Source organism: Lepisosteus oculatus, chromosome 19 (genome assembly GCF_040954835.1).
Source record: "Lepisosteus oculatus isolate fLepOcu1 chromosome 19, fLepOcu1.hap2, whole genome shotgun sequence".
NCBI lineage: Eukaryota > Metazoa > Chordata > Actinopteri > Semionotiformes > Lepisosteidae > Lepisosteus > Lepisosteus oculatus.
In genome coordinates this window covers 281,104-304,879 of record NC_090714.1, presented here as the reverse complement: position 1 = coordinate 304,879, position 23,776 = coordinate 281,104, and the positions used below count along the sequence as shown (strand labels likewise).

Here is a 23,776-nt window from a genome sequence, read left to right as displayed (position 1 = left end):
TGCTCTGCTCAATGCGTGGTCTTTTAACTCCGGCTGGGTACGAGCACCTATCTCTCCACACGGCTTTCCAAGGCTCTGTCATCGTGTGTGAGGATATTGTGTAGCTCGTGAAACAGTTCCCCCATTTGAGCCCTGGATTTACTGGGTACTTGAATACCTGAGTCTTGCCGTCAGTCCTGATCACCTTGTTTTTGTTCTGCAAGGACAAGGCACCTCCCCAGCACTGAACACAGACTGATACTGGCGGGTTGATTGTGTTGTGGGAAAATGGGCTGTGGTGTGAGTTTGTGTCTGTTTGCCCTGTGGGGGTGAGGTGTCCCCTGCAGCGTGAACAAACATGCAGACTCCACACAGACAGGACCCCTGGAATCAACTCCAGGGCCCCGGTGCTATGAGGCAGCGATGCTAAGCACTGTGCCGCGGTGTTGCCCCCTTTGAAAATGTCTGACTTCTGTTTAATTTGAGGTCACAAGCTTATAAATGGTCTCACAACGTTTGTCTCATCTCAGGTTTCTCTGACCAGTCCCAAGGACCTGTAGTCACTGACAGCTTCTGCAGTCTGACGGTTCATTTCAGTAGGCTGGAGGGATGGCGCAATTATCCTCAAATCAGTGAGTATTGTTTTGCTCTTGTAACGTGAAACATCAAAGAGAAGTCAACAGACCATTCCGAGAAACTGTTCAGACTGGCCCGTGGTGATTTTCTGGGTCCTTTAGTAAGCTGACCGGGACTGTGTCATCGACACACTTTGTGAGAAGTCAGTCTATGTGTTTGCTCTTGTAATCGTTCATGAACAACGTGTGTAAGAGAGGGAGAAGATTCAGCCCTGGGGTGATCCAGTTTTCTATTTAACAACCTCAAACTGCAGGAGAGAAATGCTTCATTTCTAAGATGGAAATATTATCAGAAGGTATAATTAGCCATTTGTGTATATCATGTCCAAAAATATGTTTTCTACATAAAAAGAATTTAGTAGAGACATTTGCTTAATAAGGCAGTAGAATAAATGTTGTGATGCTGGTGTGATGGTGCTCTCCAAAAAACTGATACAAATAGATAGAGAGACAAAGTGAGAAAGAAAATGTATACATAACAGACATATATGCTGAATACAATACAGTGCTATAAAGCAGAGTACCCTAGAGTGAAGATGGAAATCATTCATTCTAGTGTAGAAGAAGTGAATCTGCTCGCAATGGTTTCCCTGTACAAATGGAAAACGTTGTGAATTCTACATAATTCACAGGAAACAAAATAAACAACTCATTCACTCACCTGCTGTCCGTGGGCGTCTCTGCTCAAATTTGATTTTTTTTTCCAAGAGCACCGTGACCCAGAGCTCGGTAATCGTTTCGCTACTGAAGATCATTCAGTTTTTAATGCTTTTCGTTTTAACTTCCTACTTGTTAGTATTTCCTCTTAGATGAGAATATTCTCTTCGGCGTGTCTTTACAACTCTTCTCTTATTGCTCCTCTTGTCAGTAATCCGGTGTGAAAGCTCTCTCTGTCGGAATCAATGTCTTACCTCTCCGTCTTGTGTTTCAGGTCTCCTCTGGCTGCCGACCTTGCCGTCGGGACAGAACACATCCCGCACTGACCACACTGCTGGGTTTACTGTACGTGACAATAAAGAGCTTGAGCAACACATCTAATGTGATCTCTGTACGCTTCCCGAGGAGCAGAGATGATAAGGTCTGTGTCCGTTCCCGAGTCTTTGCGAGAGGCCTGTTTAGTCCCTCACTGAAATTATTTTAGATGCCTGTGAGTCGTGCCCACTGACAAATGAAATAGTGCAGCATAATGAGACTTCAAGCAAAGATCTCATTAGCCCCTTCTGTGAATCGGTGTCTCGCAAGAGATCTTCCATCTCTTAGAAAGTTTCACAGCTTCGACCTCTAGATTAGAAATGACACCAATTGCACATGGGTCCAGCAACGTTCTATATAGTGCACATCCCCATCGGGATGAAAAACAAAAATCCCCAGTGGGGGAGTCCAGTCTTTCCCAGCTACGCAAATTGCTTTTCGTTAGGTGAAGTTATTGGAGAATGTTGTTCAGTTTCTTAATGCAATAGGGCGAGTAAGACTGAAGTGCCCCCCGTGTTGGCCGATCAGTGGAACGAAACTGAAAAAAGCTCCTTGAAACTGTGATTCATACACTTAGACACTGGCACAGCTTGGTGCTCACCTGCTGTCCGTGGGTGTCTCTGCTGAAATTTGATTTTTTTTTCAGGAGCACTGTGACCCAGAGCTCAATAATCACTTAACTACTGAAGATCATTCAGTTTTTTATGCTTTTCATTTTAACATCCTACTTGTTAGTATTTCCTCTAAGGGGAGAATACTCTGGTACTTTTCCAACATGGGTCTTAGTTGAGTGAGCTTTATTACAATAATTGAACAATACTTTCACCTGCACATAACACTCAGAGATTTTTCAAGGGTTTAATATGGGAGCTACGTTTCTTACATGTATCCTTTTGTAAGTTGATTCACAAAGCTTTCACCGCCTCCACTCCAGTGAATCACTTTGTTTAGCAAGTGATCAGGTGTAACAGTTTAATTTCTTCCTGCAAATAATGCCTTTTCCTTTTTCATCCCATTCAAGTCTCCGTCCTAGTTAAAGTCATTGTGATGTAGAACGGCAGTGGTCCAGTTGAAAGGTTCAAGGTTTCACTGTGTTTTAGAGTGCAGATAAAGACGATAATAGGAGAGGAAACTGGAAAAGCCGTGACTCTGTCATTCAATTCAATTTATTTTCATATAGCGCCTTTCACAACAAGGTTGCCCCAAGGTGCTTAACAGTGCAAGTAAATATACATTTTGTGAATACAGAACTGAAGACAATGGAGGAAAGGAACCAAAGGCTCCTCAGTAAGGAGAATAAAATCCTCTAGGGGTCCATGGTCAACTGGCTGCCCAACCCCTTTGGGCATGCTAACATTATATCATTAAAAAAAAAGAAAGAAATGAATGCGGGTTTTAATCAATCCATCCATCCATCACGTCGTCTGTATGTCAGTACCCCATGCAGGTCTCTGCAGACCAGCAGAATCCTCCTAAACGATAGCTGTATCTACCATGCCCCTCTTGGATCCATGGCACTGATGCAGCATTCAACTCACATGGTGCCCAGCCCATGACGGACAGGCCTCTGAAACCATGCTGTGTACGGTATTTCTCCTCTGCAGTATCCCTGCGAGGCAGGACAGGTGCCTGACCTCTGAGAGCCTTGTAAGTAAGTAGAAGGAGTTTGAAGTCCGCCCCGTACATGATAGGAAGCCAATGAAGAGAGATAAGTATGGGGGTTATGTGGTCATACCTGTTGCTCCGAGTAACAATTCTAGCTGCTGCATTCTGTAAGTATTCAAACTCTTTGCTGTGACAAATCTAACATACTTTAGGCAGACAAAATGACCTTAAAAAGCCACATGATTTTTGAGTAGTCTGTCTGTGTGTAGTAACAGTGGTTCACATTATTTCAGAACGTATACTCCCGTCTCTGTAACTTTCCTCAGTCAGCTAGTGAACGTTCTGTATTTACACCACGAATGCACTACTTTGTCTCGCGCGGTCACACTGGCCGTCCACAGGCACGGGCAGGAGCAGGGAAGACGAGGCCGCTCTGTAGTGCCCCTGTGGCTCTCCAGCAGAGGGGAGCACTTTGCTCAACAGCCCTGAGCCGAAGGACCCAGTAATAAAGCTGAAAATCTGGCAAGTCCCCCAGTCTCCCTGGGGCGCTGGAGAATATTTCATCTGATGCTGAGGTTCCTGTAACTCAACACAAAATTGAACACGGCGAGTTATGAGTTTGTGAAGAAGTGACAGCGGTAACTTCCGATAACTCACTGCTTCAGGATGCACACTATCGTCGATGAAACCTGTGGTGTAAGCAAGCGAAGAGAGATGGATCCTTCTAAAACAAAGAGGCCATCGGGAGGGCAGAAACACTCTGCAACAGGTAGGAGCTGTGGAGCCGTGATTCCCCCGAGCCAGAGCCCTCGTCCTCCTTCGACAGCGAACTGAGCTCCAGCGACTGGAGCAGCTACCTTCCGTCGTGGGACCTCCTGCAGATTGGGAACGGGTAAGGCAATTCGACACGAGCCCACTCCTCTTCCCACTGCCTACGCTCCTATAACAAATAGTTTCAGGGTGTTCAAGTACGGGATAAAGAGATTACAGGTGTTCCCAATTGGCTGAGGATACAACTGTCTCTCTGAGAAAGCACACAGAGGTGGACAAAGCAATTAAATGTATTTACAAGTCATTTCCTCTGTATCTGGTCTTTCTTTACATATCAGAAAAGTGAACTGGTGGCTGTTGGAAAGTGTCAACTTCATTCAGGAACTAGCGGGTATAGACTTTTTACTTGAATGTCATTTGGATGCTGGAAACCCCCCCAAAACGTGCCAGCGTCCATGAAGAAGTTCCCCTCACGTGGTCTCTTATAGATAAACATACCTCCCATTGATATCATCATCTAGATTACAGAGAAAAAATAAACCCGTGCTTTGAAAAGTGGGTTTAAAATAGTATAAGCGGGGTCAACAAATTAACTGGTGTGGATGATGAAATGTAGAATCAAGAAGATTTTTTGAATAGATATAATGTTTGTGATAAGTCTGATAACAATCCGTCGTAACCAGAGCTACTCCTAGAGAGGTATTGATGCTTTTAAGAAACTAACAGTAGCCCCTCAGAAACTATGGAAGAATTTACAACCTTTATTAGACTACAAGGAAAACAATTTAGTTCTACTTGTACTAATAAATACTTAAGATCCCTCTTGCAATCTCACAATATCTTGTCAAACTATTTTGGAGCACCTCTTTGGGGAAACTGAGTGGAATAAAACATGACTATTGTCAAACACATTTTGTATGAATAATAAGGTTAAGGCGTCATTACAAAATTGTACATTGAATCGACCCGGTAAAGATACATAGTGTGCAGAGATTTAAAAGTAATATAGATGATAATTGTCTTTTTCAAAGCAGCCCAGAAACCTTACGTTTGTTTTTGTTTTGTCCTCTTATTAAAACACTGAATTGATCGGCACAATTGTGTAAAGGAGGTTTCTTATTCGGACATTTATTGGTGAGAAATAGATGTTATTTTACTGCTCAATACTGCTGAACCGAATATTACATATAATTTATCACTGGCTTAATCATTATACTTGCTCGTTATTATATGTGTAAATAGCCTAAAGATAAGAAATAATCGAAATGGAATCATTAGACCGTATGTCGTAGTAGCAGAGTGTACTTCTCGCCTAATTGATGTGGTCGAGCAACACCACAGTCGCCTTACAATACGTCCGTTCTGTTGCTCTGACTTTCAGATTCGGCAGTGGAATGGATTCCAGGGCAAACCCGTTCTCGTTTGATTATCCGTGTGAACTCTCGCCCAATATAACAGCAGTAAAATAACATCTATTTCGCACCAATAAATGTCAGAATGCACTGAAATGATCGTTACTATTTCTTCATGACGATCTCGTTATCGAAGCCTTTTCTTTTCTTGGTAGAAGTAAGGCGCTTCCAAATGGAAAGAAGTCACATCTGAAACACATGAGGGCACGTCTCCAAACTATTTCTAAATGTCCCAACATGAAAGCTGTGCTTACCTAGTCTGTATTTGCCTGTATAATGTACCCCGGTGATCTGTAATGTACTCTTGTGTGCATTGAATAGCATTTTTACTATTGCAATATAAATGTTAAAGAAGAGAAAACACAATAAGGTCGAATTAATCCACAACGCGAGGCGACTCGCCAGTAAAGTAACTCTCCGGCGACGTCTGGAGTTCAATAACTCTCGGCCCTGCAATACGGTTTTCCGGGAGTCCGCAGTGCTTGACGAACAGAGAGCGGAACCATAGCATCCTGGGCCGCGGCTCCACACCGATCTCAGCGACGGACCGGCTGTCGCGCTAATCACGCATCAGATCCGGATCCGTCGTGGTTAAGTGACGTCATAAGAGTGACGCGCGGTGTGTCCAATCACCGCCAATGGCTGGAAAAAGGCGGGACTTCCTTTTAGTTTGGGTGAGTGACACCGCTCCTAGCCAATCACCGTGGACTTCCGTGTCCTTAAACGGAAATACCGCCCTCACCTTGAGTGACTCGGCTCATAACCAATCAGCGCCGAATTTGGAAGGAGGCGGGAATTATACGGCTCTCGTCCAATCAGAATTTCCATTCCGGGACTGTACTGAATTACGCCCGGCGGTGACACTTCCGAGAAATGGCCACTGGGTGGCGACAGAGATACACGAGTCTATTGCGGTGAGTCTCAAAGCGCTGTCGAAGACTTGTTGTGCAGATGTTGAAATTTTTTTTTCAGAAGTGTAAAAATTTTATACTATCTATGTACCCCTGATGACATTATTGATTTGCTATATATACTCTTGTTTTGTATCGTATCTATTTTTATTGCTACAAGAGTTCAAAAAGAACTGCACTTTCGACAGAGATACACGAGTCTATGGCGGCGAATCTTGAAGCGCCTCCTTACAGATCCTCGTTGTGTAGAGATTGAAAATCAAAACAGATGGTAACTGTGACTTTTGTGACAGCAACTCTGAAAGCTAATGTAAAGAAGGAAACTAATATTGACATTACTTTTAAAGAAGTAACATCATGCAACATTTAAATCCATTGAAAGTAATATGAAAATGTCGTTTGTATTTAAAAAAATATGATACTTCCACGATATAATAACTAACGAAATGCTGTGGGAGGAGACCCATGTTTAAACACTTTAAAACGGATGTAAATGCGTTCGTACAGACAATTTGAAACATGTACGGACCTTATCTGCTTTTGTTTACTATTAAACAAGATTACTTGTTTCATCTTTTTGCATAACATGTACATGTATTATCGTATGTACCCCCGACTATACTCTATGTTATATGTATTCTTGTTTTTATGGCATGTATTGTTGTTCTAATTAAAAAGAAAAAAGACGCGAATCGATGACGTCAAAAGGAAGTCGCCCACAGGGCTTGTGGGAGATGTAGTCTCTCAAGTGCTCTATAGCGCACTACAGAACACGTGCGCTGCCCACGCATTCCGCAGATTTGATTGAGCATCAGAATTAATTCTACAATTTCAGCGTTTAATCGTGTCGCGGATTTCTATGTCTCTCTTGCAAGACGGACTCGGCAGGAGCTGTTTCTTGCTCTCCGGAGTGAAGCTGCTCTGGGAAGAGACGAGCAAATCTTCAGACTCTTTGTAAATGAGACATCATGACAGCTGCGCCGACCTGTTTGTGTAAAGGGCAGGAGTATTGTGTCCCCCTGATTGTGTTATGTGTACTCTAGTGTGTATTTTTCTTTCTGTTTTCTGTTCTGTGTATTTCACAAGCCTGTGTCTGCAGCGCTCATCCTGCCTGCATGTTTGCAAACTTTCCTCCTGTGTTTATTTTACTTTGTTAAATAACACGTGGTTGCCGGGGAAACGGTGCTGCAGAAGTTGTTGCGATCTGACCTCCAGCAGATAAACAGATGGCTTTTTTAATCTAATCAGCGAGCAAAGCAGAAACGTTAGTCTAGAAAGCGCCAGCTGGAGTATTTTGTGGACATTATGCGGAAGAAAAGGAAGAAACGGTGACTCGCAGGCTGTGGGACAGGACTATCAGGGACACATCAGCGCTGGAAACCAGACTCAAACCGCTGGGCTCACTGGACCATGAGCGAGTCCTGCTGGGTGTGTTACTGCAGGAGTGAGGAGTCTCCGGTCTCCGGTCGAGACCTGCATGTCTCCTGCATGTGGAGGTGAGAGACGGCGGCGCAGTGGGTTCCAGCACTGAGACCCTGGATTTAATTCCTGGGGTGCTGTCTGTGTGGAGTTTGCATGCTCTGCCCCTGTTCTCATGGGTCCGGTTTCCTGGGGTGCTGTCTGCGTGGAGTTTGCATGCTCTGCTTATGTTCTCGTGGGTCCGGATTTCTGGGGTGCTGACTATAGCAATGACCTCCTTCCTCTACAGATTTTTTTTTTATTCCGGTGGGATCATCTGCAGACTTGATTCATTTCACAGAGTCAGCAGTAGATACACAGTTGTTAGCATAGGAGGAGTACAGAAGAGGTGACAGCAGTGCTGGGGACCCCGGTATCTCTTCCACTGAGGACCCTCTGGCACAACCAGAGGTGTGAAATTGCCTCCATTCTTTGTAAACTTACAGGTTTCTCTGGACTGCAGCCCCCTTGCGCTTCGCTTTGGATATGCTGTGCTGTTCTCTACAACAGAAGACCCTTTGTTTGGAAGGAATGGGAAGCTAAAAGCAGAGTCACAGTCTCTGATACATCTAATCAAAACAGTAAGTTCTTTAAAACAACTCAAAACATTGTCATCAAATAAAAATGTATTTGCAAGTTAAGGTGCACCACTAAACCCCCCCCCAGGAAAACAAAATCCCCACCTGATCGCACTTGATCGTATCCGTCAACCTGAGTGACAAATTCATTGTGGATTACTACATGCGTGTGATCACCAACTGCTCTGGGATCAAAGACTATTTCGTTTGTTTGTTTAACATTGAGAATTAGGCTATTGTTGTCATGCCATTGCACAAACCTTTGGATTTCTGACATGTATACAGATAAGCTGCTACCTCTATGCATTAACTGGCGATGCTGTTCAGGACAGCTGTATTGTCTGAGAATGTGAAAATGAAGATGCTTTGACTACTGCTTGTACAATCATTTGTATAAAGTGTGAACAGCACTGGAGAGCTCACACAGCCCTGAGGGGCACCTGTGCTCATAGATCGTGACGTGGAAAGAGTTTTGTTGAGCCTGACATACTGTGTACGATTTGTTAAAAATGAATGGTACCATCGCATAATGTTATGATTAACAGAGTTAGTGTGTGTTGCGTGTATTGTCTGTTTAGGATTCTGTGGCATTCCAGTTGGGAGGATGTTTTTACAGAACTCTGTGCGTGGAGTATCTACAGGCTGTTTGTCCCATTTAGTGTCATCTTGCTCAGTGAAGGGATCCCACACTTCCCTGCTGCATAGGGCAAAGGGTTTGATTGCACTTTTAATATTCAGAGCCAATTGTATTGGGGGATTGATGTTGTAGAGCCTCCTTTTACTGGCATGGAATGCCCCGTGTGCCTGGTCCTTCAGTGACTTCACTGTCAGGAAAACCCCCAGATGAACTGATTATCAGTCAGAGGTATGTGTAGCTGGTTGTGTTTCAAAGTGTTGTTCTTCAGTTGAGTCAAGTGTTGTCGACTGTGTCTTGGCCACAGGCCTTTCGTGGTCTGAGGGCCTGGAGTTTGTCTAGTGGCTCCTGCTCAGTGACTGGGGAGTCTAAGGGGTTGGGTTGTCTCTTATAGCCAATTGGAATATTTTCAGGTTTTCATATATGTTGTTCTGGTCTAATGCTTCTGTGTCTGGGATCTGTCGGTAGACATTTTCACAGTATGTTTTCCAGACTGATCCATTCTGGAGGCTGGTTTTCATTCATTTCAATGATTCCATTGTTCCTAGAAATAGTTTTGATTTATGGACTCCTATAGATTACATTATATAGGATATATAGAATTTATGCATTGAAAGTATCCTCCAATGTCTGAGAGTTGTCTGTTTGTGTTTGTGCTTTTCTTCTTGAGCGTGTGCTTGCCCAAAAAGCTCACAGATCAGAGTAGTGTGGTTGTGTTTTTGTGTTAGTTCTGGTAGTTCTTTTCGGGTGGGCAGCATCCACATTTTTTCAAAACAACCCAATTTACAAATGATAAATTCCAATATACTGTAACAACTGGGATATTGCTATCTTGCAACAGAGATCTTAACAATTAATTACATCCACAAATATTCGTATAATTGTTTAGTCCCCTAATAACGCTCCTAGATTCTTTCAAGACTAACATGTATGAGCTGTACTTTACTTTGTAAAAATACTCTTCACCTAATAGTGTCAGAATTGAGGTGAGACTTACAGCGATCTTTAAAACTTATAAACATGTAGCCCTTAAACTCTATCGAAATACAAAAGGGTCTCTTTCTGTTCATCATAAGTGTCTATAATTTAATTTTCAGCACAGGGTGTATTTGACAAAAAAATGCCATCAAACAAGTGATTTGCAGCTCACAGTGCAGTTCTTGCAAGCTCACAGGTGTATTTAAAACGTATGCGCATGTAGACTGTCAGCTATATTGAATTAACAGGAACTCTGGAGTATCGGCATGTCATGCGGTTGAGTTGATCTGGGAGAAGGACCTGGCTGAACATCTGGGGCCTGAACAGTGGAATAGGGTCTGGAAAGACGTACACAGTGTATTTCCGTACATCGTGAACTTTATTTAATATTCTGCACAGAGTGTCTCCGATGTGTGGGAAACTGTCCAATGCAGCCGTCTGTATCGGACTCGTGCTGGCGTTGTAAAGTGGGAAGCTGGCTGTTTTCATGTAGGATTTGGAAAGGCTTCCGGTTAGTGCAATATCGGTATTAAAAACTCTTGCACGTTTAAATGCAGTGGTCGCCTCTTAGGATCCCAAGAGCTCCTGATCTCTTAACTAGTTTCCAGGAAAAGAAAATCAAGAAAAGATCATAATTACTTGGATTTGTGCAAAAAGTGGAAAAATATAAGAAGAAGGAATATGAGATAAATAAAACTTTGTCAGGCTGATGAACTGCTTTTCTTAGGTCGTTACAGTGTGAAATATCTCCTGGCACAGCCGGACTTTATTACTTTCTCATTTGTAATACACATATAGAATCCTAAACTGTTGATTTCCTCCCTTCCTCTGTTGGCCTGTGCTGTTGACGCAGGGACTGGTCTCATACTAATGCTACATTAGTTTCTCTCCCATTGCAGAGTCCCTCTCTCACTGTCTAGTCTTCATCTTGACTGACTGCACCTCCCCTGCCCTCTCTCTGCACCGCTCTGACTCTCCTTTATCACCCCAGCTCTGCCTTTTACACACAGTATTCAAGAAGGTTTGCTTTTCAGTGTTAAATAATAATAATTATAATAATTGCTTACACTTATATAGCGCTTTTTCTGGACACTCCACTCAAAGCGCTTTACAGGTAATGGGGACTCCCCTCCACCACCACCAATGTGCAGCATCCACCTGGATGATGCGACGGCAGCCATAGTGCGCCAGAACGCTCACCACACATCAGCTATCAGTGGGGAGGAGAGCAGAGTAATGAAGCCAATTCACAGAGGGGGATTGTTAGGAGGCCATGATTGATAACAGCCGGTGGGGAAATTTGGCCAGGATGCCGGGGTTACACCCCTACTCTTTTCGAGAAACACCCTGGGATTTTTAATGACCACAGAGAGTCAGGACCTCGGTTTTACGTCTCATCCGAAGGACAGTGCCTGTTTACAGTATAGTGTCCCCGTCACTACACTGGGGCATTAGGACCCACATGAGCCGCAGGGTGAGCACCCCCTGCTGGCCCCCCTAACGCCTCTTCCAGCAGCAACCTTAGTTTTTCCCAGGAGGTCTCTCATCCAGGTACTGACCAGGCTCACAACTGCTTAGCTTCAGTGGGTTGCCAGTTGTGAGTTGCAGGGTGATATGGCTGCTGGTTGCAGGGTGATATGGCTGCTGGTTAAAGTAGAACATCTGTCTGGCTCATGTCCTCCACGTCTCCAGGTCAGCTCTGCACAGTTTCTCCGGTTTCCTACAGCAGCTTCTCTCAATGACACAATGTGCCTGAATGATCCAGCACCTCAGTGTGTTTTCTGCTCCCTTTGAAATGGTAATCCCAGCCAGCGCTGGAGAGACATGAGATAGGGATCCTTGTGAAGTGTGGTATTAGAATAAGAAACCTAATTCACATTTACAACAGAAATTTCTGATGCGCAATAAGAAAAACGTGTATTCCACTATCAACTCAAATGTGTCCGGAAAACCCTCCCTGAATCTCGCCAGCTCCACTGTTCCCGTATTCAATGTCATGATTCCTTCTCTCCCTGTCGGCTAAGGGAAACCCGGAGTGGATCAGCCTTCCACTGGACCCGGACTGCCGGCTAAGGGAAACCCGGAGTGGGTAAGCCTTCCACTGGATCCGGATTGTCGGCTTAGGAAAGCCCAGACTGGATCAGCCTTCCACTGGATCCGGACTGTGAGCAGGTTTTGTCCAATCGGCGCTGAGATTTCAGCAGGAGGCGGGAGACATGCGGCTTTGCCAAAAAAAAGAAGCATAAATGAATGGACTATCTTTTATCTTGGAGGAAAAAAAGGAATAAAAAATTCTTAGTTTTTTTTTAAATATATGGCACGATTAGAGCTGGTCTTTGGCATCTTTTTATTTCCGGTGTTTGGGTTCTCTGAAAATTCTGTACCTCAGAAATGTTTTAAAAATACTCTATAGATATATATATATCTAGACGATAACTGTGACTATAACTGTGGTTTATAAACATTCAGGACTTTTTTTACAAACTTATATAAAAAAAGAGACTAATTTAGTTTTAAAGGAATACATTTGTTACATTTTAATCCCCTTGAAAGGAAGATGAAAATATCGTTTGTATTTTTAAAAATTATTATACTTGCGCAACATAATTATTAACGGAATGGTGTCCAGGAGACCATGTTTGAACAGTTTCAAACAGATGTAAAGACGTACTGTGTCTAGTTGTAAGAACGTTGAAGCATGGATGGACCCTATCTGCATTTACCTTGTTTAATCTTTTTTTCCATAACCTGTACATGTATTATTGCATGTATCCCTGACAATACGATTGCTGCGTTATGTTTTCTTGTAGTTTTTGATCTCATAAAAAATACAAAAGACGCGAGTCGATGACGTCAAAATGTTATCGCCAACAGGGCTTATGGGTAATGTAGTCTCTAGTTCACTGGGCTGCCCTGCCCCCGTGTTTCGCTGATTTGATTGAACGTTAGAATGAATTATATTAATACAATTTCAGCGTATTTATCGTCTCTTGTATTTCTATCTCTCTCTTCTGTGTTCCCTTGTGTGTATGTTTTCTTTTATTCACGTGTCTGCAGCGCTGGTTTATCGACTCGGCACATAAAGCAAACCCACTGTCCTCGTGTTTCTTTTAGCTCCAGTCTTGTTTGCAAACTTTTCTCCTGTGTTTATTTTACTTTGTCAATAAAACGTGGTTGCCGTGTCAACGGAGCTGTAAAAGTTGTTGAAACAGACGGCTTTTTTTATGATCATGATCTGCATGTGGAGGTGAAAAGGTGAGAGACGCGGCGCAGCGGGTGGCAGCGCTGGGACCCTGGGCCTGTTTCTCTCTGGGAGCAACAGGAGGTGTGTGCGTGACTGCTCAGCTGCAGCAGGAGTCCAAGTGTGCACAGATTTCTTGTTGGGGTTTGTTGTTTGAAGTTTCTGTTTGTACGGAGGAAGCGGTTGTGCCATCGCGTGGTCCGAGTTATAGCACGGGACGAGAGCTCCCGAAGAGCGCCTGCCTCCTGCCCGATTCGACGGCTAAAATCATCACAGAACGAGAGGAGCCAACAGGAATGCAAGTCTCTTCCGGTGAGGAGCCTCCGACACAGCCCCCAGTACTGGGTGTGCAGAAAGAATCCTGTTCTACAGTTTTGGTGTGAAATGGCCTCCAGTTCTTGTAACATGATGGGTTTCTCTGGACTGCAGTCCCAGTGCACTCCGCTTTGGATATGCGGTGGTGTTTTCTACAATGGAAAACCCTTTGTTTGTACAGAATGGAAATGGCAGTCTGCATGTTTTAATAATCTAATGTGATCATGTACTACAGCTTAAACACAGAGCCAGGTGACGTTTGATTCTAAAAGATTTCTCTGTCATTTCAGCGGCGCCTTGTCTGCGGCAGCCCGGCAGCTCCTGCTCCCCTCCGGCCGAGACTCTTCCCTCTCCAGAGGTGGGTTAGTGTTCTCAGCTCATCTTCTCTCACACAGCTGCGGGGTAGAAACGCTACTTCCACTGGGCAGAGAGCAGACGGGCAGTGGGAAGGGCAGCCCTGTGTTTGGGGATCAGGGCTGTCCCTGCTGAGGGATGCTTTCAGAGCCAAAGCAACTGGCGGGGTTATGAACTTTGTGATCCAAATAAGACATAGAAAGACAGAGAATGAGAAAGAAAAAGTGTTGCATGCATCTAATCAAAATAGACTCTTTCAGACAAAACAAATATTGAACAAAAACTTAGTTGCAACTCACACTGCACTCTGTATCACAGAGATGTGTGCTTTTCTGGGTTGGATAGATCGATAGTGTGCTCTTGCTCAGTTGCTCTGCTCAATGCGTGGTCTTTTAACTCCGGCTGGGTACGAGCACCTCACTCTCCACACGGCTTTCCAAGGCTCTGTCATCGTGTGTGAGGATATTGTGTAGCTCGTGAAACAGTTCCCCCATTTGAGCCCTGGATTTACTGGGTACTTGTATACCTGAGTCTTGCCGTCAGTCCTGATCACCTTGTTTTTGTTCTGCAAGGACAAGGCACCTCCCCAGCACTGAACACAGACTGATACTGTGTTGTGGGAAAATGGGCTGTGGTGTGAGTTTGTGTCTGTGTGCCCTGTGGGGGAGAGGTGTCCCCTGCAGCGTGAACAAACATGCAGACTCCACACAGACAGGACCCCTGGAATCAACTCCAGGGCCCCGGTGCTATGAGGCAGCGATGCTAAGCACTGTGCCGCGGTGTTGCCCCCTTTGAAAATGTCTGACTTCTGTTTAATTTGACGTCACAAGCTTATAAATGGTCTCACAACGTTTGTCTCATCTCAGGTTTCTCTGACCAGTCCCAAGGACCTGTAGTCACTGACAGCTTCTGCAGTCTGACGGTTCATTTCAGTAGGCTGGAGGGATGGCGCAATTATCCTCAAATCAGTGAGTATTGTTTTGCTCTTGTAACGTGAAACATCAAAGAGAAGTCAACAGACCATTCCGAGAAACTGTTCAGAATGGCCCGTGGTGATTTTCTGGGTCCTTTAGTAAGCTGACCGGGACTGTGTCATCGACACACTTTGTGAGAAGTCAGTCTATGTGTTTGCTCTTGTAATCGTTCATGAACAACGTGTGTAAGAGAGGGAGAAGATTCAGCCCTGGGGTGATCCAGTTTTCTATTTAACAACCTCAAACTGCAGGAGAGAAATGCTTCATTTCTAAGATGGAAATATTATCAGAAGGTATAATTAGCCATTTGTGTATATCATGTCCAAAAATATGTTTTCTATATAAAAAGAATTTAGTAGAGACATTTGCTTAATAAGGCAGTAGAATAAATGTTGTGATGCTGGTGTGATGGTGCTCTCCAAAAAACTGATACAAATGGACAGAGAGACAAAGTGAGAAAGAAAATGTATACATAACAGACATATATGCTGAATACAATACAGTGCTACAAAGCACAGTACCCTAGAGTGAAGATGGAAATCATTCATTCTAGTGCAGAAGAAGTGAATCTGCTTGCAATGGTTTCCCTGTACAAATGGAAAACGTTGTGAATTCTACATAATTCACAGGAAACAAAATAAACAACTCATTCACTCACCTGCTGTCCGTGGGCGTCTCTGCTCAAATTTGATTTTTTTTTCAAGAGCACCGTGACCCAGAGCTCGGTAATCGTTTCGCTACTGAAGATCATTCAGTTTTTAATGCTTTTCATTTTAACTTCCTACTTGTTAGTATTTCCTCTTAGATGAGAATATTCTCTTCGGCGTGTCTTTACAACTCTTCTCTTATTGCTCCTCTTGTCGGTAATCCGGTGTGAAAGCTCTCTCTGTCGGAATCAGTGTCTTACCTCTCCGTCTTGTGTTTCAGGTCTCCTCTGGCTGCCGACCTTGCCGTCGGGACAGAACACATCCCGCACTGACCACACTGCTGGGTTTACTGTACGTGACAATAAAGAGCTTGAGCAACACATCTAATGTGATCTCTGTACGCTTCCCGAGGAGCAGAGATGATAAGGTCTGTGTCCGTTCCCGAGTCTTTGCGAGAGGCCTGTTTAGTCCCTCACTGAAATGATTTTAGATGCCTGTGAGTCGTGCCCACTGACAAATGAAATAGTGCAGCATAATGAGACTTCAAGCAAAGATCTCATTAGCCCCTTCTGTGAATCGGTGTCTCGCAAGAGATCTTCCATCTCTTAGAAAGTTTCACAGCTTCGACCTCTAGATTAGAAATGACACCAATTGCACATGGGTCCAGCAACGTTCTATATAGTGCACATCCCCATCGGGATGAAAAACAAAAATCCCCAGTGGGGGAGTCCAGTCTTTCCCAGCTACGCAAATTGCTTTTCGTTAGGTGAGGTTATTGGAGAATGTTGTACAGTTTCTTAATGCAGTAGGGCGAGTAAGACTGAAGTGCCCCCCGTGTTGGCCGATCAGTGGAACGAAACTGAAAAAAGCTCCTTGAAACTGTGATTCATACACTTAGACACTGGCACAGCTTGGTGCTCACCTGCTGTCCGTGGGTGTCTCTGCTGAAATTTGATTTTTTTTTTCAGGAGCACTGTGACCCAGAGCTCAATAATCACTTAACTACTGAAGATCATTCAGTTTTTTATGCTTTTCATTTTAACATCCTACTTGTTAGTATTTCCTCTAAGGGGAGAATACTCTGGTACTTTTCCAACATGGGTCTTAGTTGAGTGAGCTTTATTACAATAATTGAACAATACTTTCACCTGCACATAACACTCAGAGATTTTTCAAGGGTTTAATATGGGAGCTACGTTTCTTACATGTATCCTTTTGTAAGTTGATTCACAAAGCTTTCACCGCCTCCACTCCAGTGAATCACTTTGTTTAGCAAGTGATCAGGTGTAACAGTTTAATTTCTTCCTGCAAATAATGCCTTTTCCTTTTTCATCCCATTCAAGTCTCCGTCCTAGTTAAAGTCATTGTGATGTAGAACGGCAGTGGTCCAGTTGAAAGGTTCAAGGTTTCACTGTGTTTTAGAGTGCAGATAAAGAAGATAATAGGAGAGGAAACTGGAAAAGCCGTGACTCTGTCATTCAATTCAATTTATTTTCATATAGCGCCTTTCACAACAAGGTTGCCCCAAGGTGCTTAACAGTGCAAGTAAATATACATTTTGTGAATACAGAACTGAAGACAATGGAGGAAAGGAACCAAAGGCTCCTCAGTAAGGAGAATAAAATCCTCTAGGGGTCCAAGGTCAACTGGCTGCCCAACCCCCTTGGGCATGCTAACATTATATCATTAAAAAAAAAGAAAGAAATGAATGCGGGTTTTAATCAATCCATCCATCCATCACGTCGTCTGTATGTCAGTACCCCATGCAGGTCTCTGCAGACCAGCAGAATCCTCCTAAACGATAGCTGTATCCACGATGCCCCTCTTGGTTCCATGGCACTGATGCAGCATTCAACTCACATGGTGCCCAGCCCATGACGGACAGGCCTCTGAAACCATGCTGTGTACGGTATTTCTCCTCTGCAGTATCCCTGCGAGGCAGGACAGGTGCCTGACCTCTGAGAGCCTTGTAAGTAAGTAGAAGGAGTTTGAAGTCCGCCCCGTACATGATAGGAAGCCAATGAAGAGAGATAAGTATGGGGGTTATGTGGTCATACCTGTTGCTCCGAGTAACAATTCTAGCTGCTGCATTCTGTAAGTATTCAAACTCTTTGCTGTGACAAATCTAACATACTTTAGGCAGACTAAATGACCTTAAAAAGCCACATGATTTTTGAGTAGTCTGTCTGTGTGTAGTAACAGTGGTTCACATTATTTCAGAACGTATACTCCCGTCTCTGTAACTTTCCTCAGTCAGCTAGTGAACGTTCTGTATTTACACCACGAATGCACTACTTTGTCTCGCGCGCGGTCACACTGGCCGTCCACAGGCACGGGCAGGAGCAGGGAAGACGAGGCCGCTCTGTAGTGCCCCTGTGGCTCTCCAGCAGAGGGGAGCACTTTGCTCAACAGCCCTGAGCCGAAGGACCCAGTAATAAAGCTGAAAATCTGGCAAGTCCCCCAGTCTCCCTAGGGCGCTGGAGAATATTTCATCTGATGCTGAGGTTCCTGTAACTCAACACAAAATTGAACACGGCGAGTTATGAGTTTGTGAAGAAGTGACAGCGGTAACTTCCGATTACTCACTGCTTCAGGATGCACACTATCGTCGATGAAACCTGTGGTGTAAGCAAGCGAAGAGGGATGGATCCTTCTAAAACAAAGAGGCCATCGGGAGGGCAGAAACACTCTGCAACAGGTAGGAGCTGTGGAGCCGTGATTCCCCCGAGCCAGAGCCCTCGTCCTCCTTCGACAGCGAACTGAGCTCCAGCGACTGGAGCAGCTACCTTCCGTCGTGGGACCTCCTGCAGATTGGGAACGGGTAAGGCAATTCGACACGAGCCCACTCCTCTTCCCACTGCCTACGCTCCTATAACAAATAGTTTCAGGGTGTTCAAGTACGGGATAAAGAGATTACAGGTGTTCCCAATTGGCTGAGGATACAACTGTCTCTCTGAGAAAGCACAGAGAGGTGGACAAAGCAATTAAATGTATTTACAAGTCATTTCCTCTGTATCTGGTCTTTCTTTACATATCAGAAAAGTGAACTGGTGGCTGTTGGAAAGTGTCAACTTCATTCAGGAACTAACGGGTATAGACTTTTTACTTGAATGTCATTTGGATGCTGGAAACCCCCCCAAAACGTGCCAGCGTCCATGAAGAAGTTCCCCTCACGTGGTCTCTTATAGATAAACATACCTCCCATTGATATCATCATCTAGAATACAGAGAAAAAATAAACCCGTGCTTTGAAAACTGGGTTTAAAATAGTATAAGTGGGGTCAACAAATTAACTGGTGTGGATGATGAAATGTAGAATCAAGAAGATTTTATGAATAGATATAATGTTTGTGATAAGTCTGATAACAATCCGTCGTAACCAGAGCTACTCCTAGAGAGGTATTGATGCTTTTAAGAAACTAACAGTAGCCCATCAGAAACTATAGAAGGATTTACAACCTTTATTAGACTACAAGGAAAACAATTTAGTTCTACTTGTACTAATAAATACTTAAGATCCCTCTTGCAATCTCACAATATCTTGTCAAACTATTTTGGAGCACCTCTTTGGGGAAACTGAGTGGAATAAAACATGACGATTGTCAAACACATTTTGTATGAATAATAAGGTTAAGGCGTCATTACAATATTGTACATTGAATCGACCCGGTAAAGATACATAGTGTGCAGAGATTTAAAAGTAATATAGATGATAATTGTCTTTTTCAAAGCAGCCCAGAAACCTCACGTTTGTTTTTGTTTTGTCCTGTTATTAAAACACTGAATTGATCGGCACAATTGTGTAAAGAAGGTTTCTAATTCGGACATTTATTGGTGAGAAATAGATGTTATTTTACTGCTCAATACTGCTGAACCGAATATAACATATAATGTATCACTGACTTAATCATTATACTTGCTCGTTATAATATGTGTACATAGCCTAAAGATAAAAAATAATCGAGCATTTAATAATTAGACCGTATGTCGTAGTAGCAGAGTGTACTTCTCGCCTAATTGATGTGGTCGAGCAACACCACAATCGCCTTACAATACGTCCGTTCTGTTGCTCTGACTTTCAGTTTCGGCAGTGGAATGGATTCCAGGGCAAACCCGTTCTCGTTTGATTATCCGTTTGAAATCTCGCCCAATATAACAGCAGTAAAATAACACCTATTTCTCACCAATAAATGTCAGAATGCACTGAAATGATCGTTACTATTTCTTCATTACGATCTCGTTATCGAAGCCTTTTCTTTCCTTGGTAGAAGTAAGGCGCTTCCAAATGGAAAGAAGTCACATCTGAAACACATGAGGGCACGTCTCCAAACTATTTCTAAATGTCCCAACATGAAAGCTGTGCTTACCTAGTCTGTATTTGCCTGTATAATGTACCCCGGTCTGTAATGTAAGATCTGTAATGTACTCTTGTGTGCATTGAATAGCATTTTTACTATTGCAATATAAATGTTAAAGAAGAGAAAACACAATAAGGTCGAATTAATCAACAACGTGAGGCGACTCGCCAGTAAAGTAACTCTCCGGCGACGTCTGGAGTTCAATAACTCTCTGCCCTGCAATACGGTTTTCCGGGAGTCCGCAGTGCTTGACGAGCAGAGAGCGGAACCATAGCATCCTGGGCCGCGGCTCCAGACCGATCTCAGCGACGGACCGGCTGTCGCGCTAATCACGCATCAGATCCGGATCCGTCGTGGTTAAGTGACGTCATAAGAGTGACGCACGGTTTGTCCAATCAACGCCGTTGGGTGGGAAAAGGCGGGACTTCCTTTTTATTGGGTGAGTGACACCGCTCTTAGCCAATCACCGCGGACTTCCGTGTTCTTAAACGGAAATACCGCCCCCACCTTGAGTGACTCGGCTCATAACCAATCACCGCCGAGTTTCGGCAGGAGGCGGGATGGATACGGCTCTTGTCCAATCAGAATTTCTATTCCGGGACCGTACTGAATTACGGCGGGCGGTGACACTTCCGAGAAATGGCCACTGGGTGGCGACAGAGATACACGAGTATATGGCGGTGAGTCTCAAAGCGCTGTCGAAGACTTGTGCAGATATTGATTTTTTTTTTCAGAAGTGTAAATATTTTATACTATCTATGTACCCCTGATGACATTATTGATTTGCTATATATACTCTTGTTTTGTATCGTATCTATTTTTATTGCTACAAGAGTTCAAAAAGAACTGCACTTTCGACAGAGATACACGAGTCTATGGCGGCGAATCTTGAAGCGCCTCCTTACAGATCCTCGTTGTGCAGAGATTGAAAATCAAAACAGATGGTAACTGTGACTTTTGTGACAGCAACTCTGAAAGCTAATGTAAAGAAGGAAACTAATATTGGCATTACTTTTAAAGAAGTAAAATCATGCAACATTTAAATCCATTGAAAGTAATATGAAAATGTCGTTTGTATTTAAAAAAATATGATACTTCCACGATATAATAACTAACGACATGCTGTGGGAGGGGACCCATGTTTAAACACTTTAAAACGGATGTAAATGCGTTTGTACAGACAATTTGAAACATGTACGGACCTTATCTGCTTTTGTTTACTATTAAACAAGATTACTTGTTTCATCTTTTTGCATAACATGTACATGTATTATCGTATGTACCCCCGACTATACTCTATGTTATATGTATTCTTGTTTTTATGGCATGTATTGTTGTTCTAATTAAAAAGAAAAAAGACGCGAATCGATGACGTCAAAAGGAAGTCGCCCACAGGGCTTGTGGGAGATGTAGTCTCTCAAGTGCTCTATAGCGCACTACAGAACACGTGCGCTGCCCACGCGTTCCGCAGGTTTGATTGAGCATCAGAATTAATTATACAATTTCAGCGTATTAATCGTGTCGCGGATTTCTATGTCTCTCTTACAAGACGGACTCGGCAGGAGCTGTTTCTTGCTCTCCGGAGTGAAGCTGCTCTGGGAAGAGACGAGCAAATCTTCAGACTCTTTGTAAATGAGACATCATGACAGCTGCGCCGACCTGTTTGTGTAAAGAGCAGGAGTATTGTGTCCCCCTGATTGTGTTATGTGTACTCTAGTGTGTATTTTTCTTTCTGTTTTCTGTTCTGTGTATTTCACAAGCCTGTGTCTGCAGCGCTCATCCTGCCTGCATGTTTGCAAACTTTCCTCCTGTGTTTATTTTACTTTGTTAAATAAAACGTGGTTGCCGGGGAAACGGTGCTGCAGAAGTTGTTGCGATCTGACCTCCAGCAGATAAACAGATGGCTTTTTTAATCTAATCAGCGAGCAAAGCAGAAACGTTAGTCTAGAAAGCGCTAGCTGGAGTATTTTGTGGACATTATGCAGAAGAAAAGGAAGAAACGGTGACTCGCAGGCTGTGGGACAGGACTATCAGGGACACATCAGCGCTGGAAACCAGACTCAAACTGCTGGGCTCACTGGACCATGAGCGAGTCCTGCTGGGTGTGTTACTGCAGGAGTGAGGAGTCTCCGGTCTCCGGTCGAGACCTGCCTGTCTCCTGCATGTGGAGGTGAAAAGGTGAGAGACGGCGGCGCAGTGGGTTCCAGCACTGAGACCCTGGATTTAATTCCTGGGGTGCTGTCTGCGTGGAGTTTGCATGCTCTGCCCCTGTTCTCGTGGGTCCGGTTTCCTGGGGGTGCTGTGTGTGTGGAGTTTGCATGCTCTGCTTATGTTCTCGTGCGTCCGAGTTCCTTGTGTGCGCTGTGTGTGGAGTTTGCATGCTCTGCTTATGTTCTCGTGGGTCTGGTTTCCTTGGGTGCTGTGAGTGTGTGGAGTTTGCATGCTCTGCTTATGTTCTCGTGGGTCCGGATTTCTGGGGTGCTGACTATAGCAATGACCTCCTTCCTCTACAGATTTTTTTTTATTCTGGTGGGATCATCTTCAGACTTGATTCATTTCACAGAGTCAGCAGTAGATACACAGTTGTTAGCATAGGAGGAGTACAGAAGAGGTGACAGCAGTGCTGGGGACCCCGGTATCTCTTCCACTGAGGACCCTCTGGTACAACCAGAGGTGTAAAATTGCCTCCATTCTTTGTAAACTTACAGGTTTCTCTGGACTGCAGTCCCCTTGCGCTTCGCTTTGGATATGCTGTGCTGTTCTCTACAACAGAAGACCCTTTGTTTGGAAGGAATGGGAAGCTAAAAGCAGAGTCACAATCTCTGATACATCTAATCAAAACAGTAAGTTCTTTAAAACAACTCAAAACATTGTCATCAAATAAAAATGAATTTGCAAGTCAAGGTGCACCACTAAACCCCCCCAGGAAAACAGAATCCCCACCTGATCGCACCTGATCGTATCCGTCAACCTGAGTGACAAATTCATTGTGGATAACTACATGCGTGTGATCACCAACTGCTCTGGGATCAAAGACTATTTCGTTTGTTTGTTTAACATTGAGAATTAGGCTATTGTTGTCATGCCATTGCACAAACCTTTGGATTTCTGACATGTATACAGATCAGCTGCTACCTCTATGCATTAACTGGCGATGCTGTTCAGGACAGCTGTATTGTCTGAGAATGTGAAAATGAAGATGCTTTGACTACTGCTTGTACAATCTTTTGTATAAAGTGTGAACAGCACTGGAGAGCTCACACAGCCCTGAGGGGCACCTGTGCTCATAGATCGTGACGTGGAAAGAGTTTTGTTGAGCCTGACATACTGTGTACGATTTGTTAAAAATGAATGGTACCATCGCATAATGTTATGGTTAACAGAGTTAGTGTGTGTTGCGTGTATTGTCTGTTTAGGATTCTGTGGCATTCCAGTTGGGAGGATGTTTTTACAGAACTCTGTGCGTGGAGTATCTACAGGCTGTTTGTCCCATTTAGTGTCATCTTGCTCAGTGAAGGGATCCCACACTTCCCTGCTGCATAGGGCAAAGGGTTTGATTGCACTTTTAATATTCAGAGCCCATTGTATTGGGGGATTGATGTTGTAGAGCCTCCTTTTACTGGCATGGAAAGCCCCGTGTGCCTGGTCCTTCAGTGACTTCACTGTCAGGAAAACCCCCAGATGAACTGATTGTCAGTCAGAGGTATGTGTAGCTGGTTGTGTTTCAAAGTGTTGTTCTTCAGTTGAGTCAAGTGTTGTCGACTGTGTCTTGGCCACAGGCCTTTCGTGGTCTGAGGGCCTGGGGTTTGTCTAGTGGCTCCTGCTCAGTGACTGGGGAGTCTAAGGGGTTGGGTGGTCTCTTATAGCCAATTGGAATATTTTCAGGTTTACATATATGTTGTTCTGGTCTAATGCTTCTGTGTCTGGGATCTGTCGGTAGACATTTTCACAGTA

At 43.9% G+C, this 23,776-nt stretch overlaps 1 long non-coding RNA gene across 1 annotated transcript; it reads left to right on the top strand.

Annotated features, from left to right (window-relative positions):
* Window positions 1-5,767: 5,767 nt before the first annotated feature.
* On the top strand, window positions 5,768-13,132 carry LOC138224222 (uncharacterized). The gene is made up of 2 exons (XR_011182592.1): window positions 5,768-8,324; window positions 11,958-13,132. It is a non-coding gene; the product is annotated as an uncharacterized lncRNA (long non-coding RNA).
* The last annotated feature ends 10,644 nt before the right edge of the window (window positions 13,133-23,776 follow it).